Source organism: Magnolia sinica, chromosome 7 (genome assembly GCF_029962835.1).
Source record: "Magnolia sinica isolate HGM2019 chromosome 7, MsV1, whole genome shotgun sequence".
Classification (NCBI taxonomy): Eukaryota; Viridiplantae; Streptophyta; class Magnoliopsida; order Magnoliales; family Magnoliaceae; genus Magnolia; species Magnolia sinica.
The window spans coordinates 18,399,497-18,409,042 of NC_080579.1; the positions used below are offsets into that span (position 1 = coordinate 18,399,497).

General features: G+C 38.9%; 1 non-coding gene across 1 annotated transcript; it reads right to left on the bottom strand.

Annotated features, from left to right (window-relative positions):
• Window positions 1-3,143: 3,143 nt before the first annotated feature.
• On the bottom strand, window positions 3,144-3,250 carry LOC131252483 (small nucleolar RNA R71). The gene has a single exon (XR_009174502.1). It is a non-coding gene; the product is annotated as a small nucleolar RNA R71 (small nucleolar RNA).
• Between the last annotated feature and the right edge of the window lie 6,296 nt (window positions 3,251-9,546).

Sequence of the window (9,546 nt, forward strand, 5' to 3'; positions counted from 1 at the left end):
ACGGACAGATCAGCCCATTAATCTCCAATTTTAGGCCCGCTTATAATCTGGATATACTTCAAAATTGACCCAGATAAACAGGATGGATGGATTGGATTTCTCTACAGCATCGTAGTGGACCCCGCATCGGACCATTCAAATCCATAAACGCTGGTTTGACCGACTGTCTTCAGCGAAAACGGCAATTGCCGTTACAGCGTTCGCATAGCACCACCATCGGTTGCTCTTGTGGGCCCCATACATTGCCCAAACGGACAATCCAAGCCGTCCACCAGAATTTCAGTGTCCCTATTGCCAACTTGTAGGTGACCGAATTTCAAAAGAGAGCGTTTATGGAAATCTAACTGTTCAAAAGCAGGTTGGACGGTAGAGCAGGAAATCAGGTGGACCGCATCAAAAGCTTTCCAAAATAGTCATTTACAACTGAAATTTCGAGTATATTACAATGGACGGCATGGATTTACAATCAGAGCTCGATCATGGGTCATCTGACACCACTGACTTCAAATGGAAAGTTCCGTTTTGCTGCTATCGTGAAACAGGGACTTGCGGTCCCCTGTTGTGGGCTCCACACATTGTTCTAACGGACAATCCGAACCGTCCATCAAAGTCCCTGGGTCCCTCTCATCCAAGCCTAGTTGACAGAGTTGAAAAAGAGAACGAGGATTGATTTTTTTAACCGTTCAAAAGAAGAATGAACGGTAGGTTTAAAATCACGTGGGCCGCATCAGCAGACAGGAAAACAGTTCATTCTCTATCGAAATTCCGTCCTGCATCCATTGGACGGATCGGATTATCCAAAATAATGAAGGAATGGGTCCCACCAACGTTGCAGCGCGATCAATGCAACGCCCTGTTTACGCACGACCGACGCTGTCCAACTTTCGTACCGGTTGTGGCCCACCATACTTGATCAGATGAAAGATCTGATCCGTCCATCATGAAGATAACTTGAAAACGTCCTAAGGGACGATGTTTATATGGTAACTGAGCAAGGAAAGATGTGTGGTTTTGCATCTGAACTCGGCAGCGAAAGGGAGTCCGCACGCGGCTGCTGCTGCGACAGCGTTTCCACCGCCTACACTGCTATAAGAAAGAGAGAGAGAGAGAGAGAGAGAGAGAGAGAGAGAGAGCTCGTTTGGAAGGGGGACAGATCCAGGAAGAAAGCAAGAGAGAGAGAGTTCGTTTTGGAGAAGCAAGAGATAGAGAGGAAGAAAGAAGGGAGAGATTGGAAGGATGTTTTTCTTTTATCATCTATATTTTTCTTTCTTTCCAGTTGATTCCATGAGTAGCTAAATCCCTTAGCTAGGGCTGAGATGAAGCCTCCAACTTGAATAGTCCTTGTTTGTTGATTTAATCCTAATTTAATTGATTTGTTTCTTTCTCTAGTATGCTTAATTGAAAGTTTTGTGCTTCTCCATTCTAGGAGCTTAACCAAAGTCTAGTTATGGATGTTGTTTGGAACATTATCTAGGTGCTTGTGTCTGACCATGAACAGGTTTCTATAGAGGAAGAAACAGGAATTTACATCTCTTCATGCCTGACCATGGATGGAAAGATGTGATCCATATGCTTTAAGGAATTATACATTCTGTGTGCCCGACCAAGGACATAGAGTGCGCTTTATTTATTTTGATATCAATCTGGATTAGGGTGAATCAACAGGTAAAACAAGGTTTATAATAATTAGGGGTGGATTCGAAAGTCCTAGTCTTCTCCTTAATTGAATTTTCCTTATTGCTCTTGGTTATTTTTCCATTGATTTTTATTTAGTTTATTCAATTACTATCTCAAATATTTTTTGGATTAGTTAAGAAGAGTCTTTAATTTTGAATTGTGACAACCAGTCCTCGTGGGAACGATCTCGTAATACGTACCATATTTACATCTGATTCGTATAATTGCGAGTTTAAAATCATTTAAATCAGGTTGGTTTAAATAAAACATCAAGTTTTTGGCGTCGTTGCAGGGGACTGTTTCGGTCCAATTGGATTTAGGATTCTCTCTTATCATAATTCATAGTCTTAGTTTTTTTTTACTAACTTTAGGTTAAATTTTTTTTTAGAAACTAGCCTATTTCCTGTTTTGTAGGGACCTGATATAAACTACTAATTTGGTAATCTCTTTTCAAATTTATTTTTTTTTTCTAATTTCTATTTTTAGAATTAGGGTTTTATTTTTTTTATTTTTTTTAGAAATTTTCTATTTCTAGGCTTTCTTTTTTTTAGAAATTTCCTATTTTCTAATTTTAGATTTTGATTCTTCTTTCAAGTAACTTTTTATTTTCTAGTTTTAGAAATTTTTTTTTCCCTTTTAGAAACTAACTTAGCTTTTATTTCTAAAATTAGAAAATTTTTTTTTTTTTTAGAAATTAACCGTTGCTTAGGATTTTTTCTAGCATTATTTTAGGAAATTTAATCTATTTTTGTTTTTTTTTTTTTTTTTGTTTACAGGAATTGAGGAAGGAAGCTGCTAAATATCATTGTCTTCAAAAGGAGGAGCTCTCAAATCTTCAGACATTCATCATCTCCTTTTCCGAGTTCTTCCTTCCAATTCTCGTTTACATAGCTTTCTCTTGTTTTTAGGAATTCATAACTTTTTCTTTTAGTTTTATTCATCTTAGGTTGCATCTTAGTTTAGTTTTCTTTCTTATATTGATAACATAGTTTATGCTAGGACGTAGATCTCTAAACATAGAACTAGCACCTTTTGATCCTGAAATAGAAAGAACATTTCATAGAAGATTTAGAAACATCCTATTTGAAATGGCGGAAGAGAATGGAACTAAAGCTCTTAGAGATTATTCAGCTCCTGTCCAATTCAATACGCCGTCATGTATAGTGTTGCCTGCCACCACGGCAGCATACTTTGAACTTAAACCTGAGGTCATACAATTGTTGCCCTCCTTTTATGGTTCAGATAAGGAGGATCCATATCATCATGTGAAAGAATTCTTAGACATTTGCTCCACCTTTAAGTTCCAAAACTTTTCAGACGATTCGATCCGTTTGCGCCTCTTTCCTTTTTCTTTGAAGGATAAGGCGAAAGCATGGTTGAATTCTCTAGGAGTTGGGTCTATTACTACATGGGACCAACTGTCTAAGAAGTTCTTAAACAAGTTCTTCCCGGTTCACAAAACTAATGCTCTCCGTAGAGAAATTACGAATTTCACACAAAAAGAGGGTGAGCACTTTCATGAATGTTGGGAAAGATGGAAGGATTTACTTCTTAAATGTCCACACCATGGTTTTGAAAAGTGGCAACAGGTTCAATACTTCTATGATGGTCTGACACCCCAAAATCGTCACATGGTTGACGCCACCAGTGGAGGGTCATTCATGACCAAAAGTGATGTTGAAGCATGGAATTTCTTTGAGACCTTGTGTGAAAATTCCCAGCAATGGGACTACTCAAATAGAGGTGAAAGGAGTCCCCAACCACAGAAGAAAGGTGGTATATATGAGGTAGGAGTCACGCCAGATCTTTATGCCAAAATTGATAGCCTGACAAAGAAAGTGGATGCTTTAATGTTAAATAATGGACCTCCACAAACAACTCAAGTCGAGTCATGTGCCATATGTTCTAGTCCCGCCCATCCTACGCCGTCTTGTCCATCTAGTTCAGCATTTTCAGAATTTCTCCCTGAACAAGTACATGCTATGAACACCTTTCGGAGACCTGGGAATGATCCTTACTCAGACACCTACAACCCAGGGTGGGCTAGACATCCAAATTTCTCTTGGGCAAAAGGACCACAACAAGGAGGACCATCTGGAAATCCTCCTATGCAACCTTACTCCCAAGTTGGCAGTCAACAACCTCAGCAGTTCTCACAGTATCAACAAGTGCCTCCACAATCTAGGAAACCATCTCTTGAGGACACACTCAATCTTTTTATGCAGAGTTCACTTCAATTTCAAAAAGACACCCAACATACCTTACTAGCTAACCAGCAGAGTTTACATGCAAATGCGCAATCCATTGCCAAGCTGGAAGTACAGTTGGGTCAACTTGCTGTCACATTGAGTGAGAGAGAGAAGGGCAAGTTCCCTAGTCAACCTGTGGTAAATCCAAAAGGACAGTATGAGATTGGCTCTAATTCAAACCAAGAACAATATCATGAGCAAGCCAAATCAATCATTACCCTTAGGTCCAGTAAACAGATCGAGAACAAAGTAGAGATGCCTAGGGAAGAATCAAAGTCCAATGCGGAAGATCAAAATGAAATGGAGAGACATACTAGTGCATCCAAAGTCCAACAACACTCTGACTCTCCAGGAACCACTCATGTGCCATCTTATGTGCCTAAAGCACCTTTTCCTCAACGTCTGGCACCGGTTAAGAAAGGAAACAACTTTAATGAGATATTGGACATGTTTAAGCAAGTGCAAATCAACATTCCGTTGCTTGATGCTATCAAACAAGTTCCTGCTTACGCTAAGTTTCTTAAAAATTTATGCACTCAAAAGCATAAGATGAATGTTCATAAGGAGGTCTTCCTTGCGGAGCAACTCAGCTCCATGATTCAACACAACACTCCTCCTAAATTTAGGGATCCAGGAGCTCCTACCATTTCTTGCGTCATAGGAGAGCATAAGGTTCAGAAAGCGTTGCTTGATTTAGGGGCCAGTGTTAATTTGTTACCATATTCGGTCTATGAGCAGCTAGGACTTGGTGAGCTGAAACCAACTAAAATAACACTCCAACTAGCTGATAGATCTGTCAAGGTGCCCCGTGGTGTTATTGAGGATATGCTAATCCAGGTTGACAAATTTTATTTTCCAGTGGATTTCATCGTTCTAGATACTCAGCCTGTCCAGAATCCTACAAGTCAAATCCCGGTTATCTTAGGACGTCCATTCTTGGCCACATCCAATGCAATCATAAATTGCAGGAACGGAGTTATGAAGCTATCTTTTGGTAACATGAATATTAAACTCAATGTTTTTAATGCTGGACAACAAATGTCAGACTTGGATGATATATTTGAAGTGAACATGATTGAGAGTCTAGTGCATGACTCTTTCCTTGAAACTTCTGAAGACGCTCTTGAGACTTGTTTAGCACATTTTGGCAGAGATTTTGACATAGAAAGTTCCATCCAGGAAGTCAATGCATTGCTTGACTCTAATCCAGAAATGAATACAACAAAATGGAAAGCTAGAGTGGAACCTCTTCCACCATTTGAGTCTAAACTGGTCCCATCTATTGAGAAACCACCCAAAGTCGACCTTAAACAATTATCTGAAACTCTCAAGTGTGCATTTTTAGGACATTCTGAAACCCTGCCTGTCATCATAGCTGCTAACCTTGACAAAGAACAGGAGGGTAAATTGCTTAATGTTCTTAGAGAACATAAGGCAGCTATTGGGTGGACAATAGCGGACATAAAGGGAATAAGCCCCGCGGTGTGTATGCATCGTATTCATCTTGAAGAGAATGCGAAAACATCGCGTGAAATGCAAAGGAGGCTTAACCCTAACATGAAAGAGGTCGTTCGGGCTGAGGTGCTAAAATTGTTAGATGTTGGTATCATTTACCCCATTTCAAATAGCACATGGGTCAGTCTAGTTCAAGTTGTTCCTAAAAAGTCTGGGATTACGGTGAGAAAGAATGAGGATAATGAGTTAGTACCAACGCGCATGACTACGGGTTGGCGAGTTTGTATTGATTACCGTAAATTGAACCTGGTCACAAGGAAGGATCACTTTCCTCTTCCTTTCATAGACCAGATGCTTGAGAGATTGGCAGGGCATAGCTATTATTGTTTCCTGGATGGTTATTCCGGGTATAATCAGATTCCCATTGCTCCCGAGGATCAAGAGAAAACCACATTTACATGTCCTTTTGGCACATATGCCTATCGGCGTATGCCATTTGGATTGTGTAATGCGCCTGCGACCTTCCAACGATGCATGATGAGTATTTTTTTAGATATGGTTGAGCGTTTTCTTGAGATTTTCATGGATGATTTTTCAATTTTCGGCTCTTCATTTGATGAATGTTTATATCATCTATCTCTTGTCTTGGAAAGATGTGAAAAAACGAACCTGGTATTGAATTGGGAAAAGTGTCATTTTATGGTTCAAAAAGGGATTGTACTCGGGCATGTTATTTCAAGTAAAGGCATTGAAGTTGATAAAGCCAAGATTGATTTAATTTCTAGCCTTCCTCCACCCAGAACGGTTAAGGAGATTAGATCATTCTTAGGGCATGCGGGATTCTACAGGAGATTCATTAAGGATTTTAGCAAAATTTCTCGACCCTTATGCAATTTACTAGCTAAAGATGTTGCTTTTGTCCTTAATGATGAATGTCGGCAAGCTTTTGATAAGTTGAAGCATTTACTGACTTCTGCTCCAATCATCCAACCACCTGACTGGAGTTTACCTTTTGAGCTTATGTGTGATGCTTCGGATTATGCTATTGGAGCCGTCCTAGGACAGAGATTGAACAAAATGCCTCATGTCATTTATTATGCTAGTAGGACTCTAAATGATGCACAGCTTAACTACTCTACCACTGAAAAAGAATTGTTGGCGGTGGTATTTGCTCTAGACAAATTCAGGTCGTATCTCATAGGATCAAAGGTTATAGTGTTCTCAGATCATGCAGCATTGAAATATCTTCTTTCTAAAAAAGACGCTAAACCTCGATTGATTCGGTGGATTCTCTTGCTACAAGAATTCGATATTGAAATTCGGGATAAAAAGGGTTCCGAAAATGTAGTAGCCGACCATTTGTCTAGACTTGTCTTAAAGTCCACAGTGGATCCTTTGCCAATGAATGAGTCTTTCCCTGATGAACAACTTCTAACTATTTCTCAATTACCTTGGTACGCGGACATTGTAAACTATCTTGTTACAGGTCAACTTCCTTCTCATTGGACTAAACAAGATAAATCCAAATTTCTTGCTGAGGTTAAACATTTCTTTTGGGATGACCCATACTTATTCAAAATTTGTCCTGATCAGATTATTAGGAGATGTGTGCCTGAGAGTGAGTTTCATAGTATAATCTCCTTTTGTCATGATCATGCCTGTGGTGGTCATTTTGGTTCAAAGAAAACAGCTGCGAAAGTCTTACAAAGTGGATTTTATTGCCCTACACTGTTTCGAGACACCCATGCCTTTTGTTCAACATGTGATAAATGCCAACGTACTGATAATATTTTCCACAGGAACATGATGCCACTTACCAATATTCTCATGGTTGAAATATTTGATGTTTGGGGTATTGACTTTATGAGCCCATTTCCCCCGTCATTTGGTTATGTGTATATCCTTGTGGCCGTCGACTATGTCTCTAAGTGGATTGAAGCAGTGCCATGTAAAACGAATGATCATAGAGTTGTGGTCCGTTTCTTAAAAGAGAATATCTTTTCTCGTTTTGGCACTCCTCGAGCTATTATAAGTGATGGGGGTACTCATTTTTGCAATAAACCGTTTGAATCTTTAATGAAGAAATATTCCATCACTCATAAAGTTGCAACGCCATATCATCCACAAACAAGTGGTCAAGTTGAGGTGTCAAATCGGGAGATTAAACAAATTTTAGAGAAAACTGTTCGCCCCGATCGTAAGGATTGCTCGCAACGGTTAAATGATGCTCTTTGGGCATATTGTACGGCCTTCAAAACTCCGATTGAAATGTCTCCATACAGGCTTGTATTTGGGAAAGCCTGTCACTTACCTGTGGAATTAGAACATCATGCTTATTGGGCCATCAAAACTTTTAATTTTGATTTACACAAGGCCGGATCACACCATAAACTTCAACTCAATGAGTTAGAGGAAATTCGAAATGAGGCATATGAGAATGCAAAAATTTATAAAGAGCAGACAAAAATCTTCCATGATAAATCAATTCTTCGCAAGACATTTGAACCGAACCAGAAAGTATTATTGTACAATTCCAGGCTACGCCTCTTTCCTGAAAAACTACGTTCGAGATGGTATGGTCCTTATCGAGTGGTAAAAGTATTCCCTCATGGAGCAGTTGAGATTCAAAATTTAACAGACGGGAATATCTTCAAAGTAAATGGTCAACGGCTGAAACCATATTTAGATGATTTGGTGAATAAAGATGTGGAGGAAATTTATTTGGCGGACCCAGGTTATCAAGATTGATTAGTTCATGGTCCACTCTTGTCTGGCTGAAGATGTTAAACTTAGCGCTCCTGGGAGGCAACCCAGTTTTTCATTCAATTTCACTTTTCTCATTCATGAGTTCAATGTTTGTGGGTAGCATTACTGCAAACCCTCACGAGACTACAACTCGTCCACTAGGGGCAACCTAGGGGTTTAAAGGCTTGTTGCATACGCTAAATGCAATCGAGAGCACCTGTGAAAGTGGTATAGATAGGATTTTCTTTTTGCGTTTTTATCATTTTGCTTTTGTTGATTTCTCTCTTATGCTGACTCGCTCTTACATGGATATTTTTTTTTTGGAATGCCTCTAGATTCTTTCATACATATACTATTTGTCCATCACTCGTCTTTTATTTTCGTTGTCTCATATGCATTTCATGCTTATTTCTTTTCCATTGAGGACAATGTAGATTTTAAGTTGGGGGTGGGCGATTAGACTACCTGTGATCAGGTTACCTCATCAGTATTTCTTGGTCTTGAGCACAAATTGTGAAAATTTTTAAATTTTTCTGGAATTTCTTGTGCATTTGAAGTGATTGTGAAGGATAAGGGTGATTTTAACATTGCAAGGTACAGAATGTCGGTAATTTATAACTCTTGGATTCAGCCATCCGTTAGATTTCACAGTTAAGTTTGAATTGTTAACCCATAATTAGAACTTTTAAACATTGATTGAGTCATGATCTAACATATCACATCTCGGTTGCACATTAAGGTTCCGTTTCAACATTGAATGATTAACTTAGTAATCACTAAGCATGAAAGAAACCAGCCTGAAATTTTTAGTTTCGGTCTATAACTAAGAATTGAGAGAAAGCGTAAGTCATATAATCTTAACCATAGGTTTGCTCCCTATAGGTGTAGATTCGATTCCCTATGGTTGTCATTTGAAAAGGTTAGGCGACAAGTTTTCGCCATAGGTTTGCTCCCTATAGGTGAGGACTTGATTCCCCTCCTTGGCGTTACTATTCATAAAGAAAAGCAAAGGCTAGTAGAATGAAAAGTTAACCTATCAGGCAAGTGTTGGTTTCAGTTGTCATGCATTCTGTTGTTAATTACTAAGGATATCATGAAATTGACAATTGGATCTCTTAATGATAGTAAGCCGAGATTACACTATACGCTCGTGGAACTCAATGTTTAGAATATTCTAATTATTGGATTAATATTTTGAAATTGATTTGAAGTTTATCGTGAGCTTGATTCCAAAAAGGAAAAAATTCTGTGCACCGTTCATGAATCTTAAGATTCTCGTGCCTTGACGATCTATTCACAAGTCACTCGGGTTCTCAGGAATTGTCTTTTATTTCTAAAATTATTTTTTTTTTCGCATGTTTTGCTTGGGACTAGCAAAATGCTGGTTGGGGGTTGTGATAAGGGTCGAATATTATATATC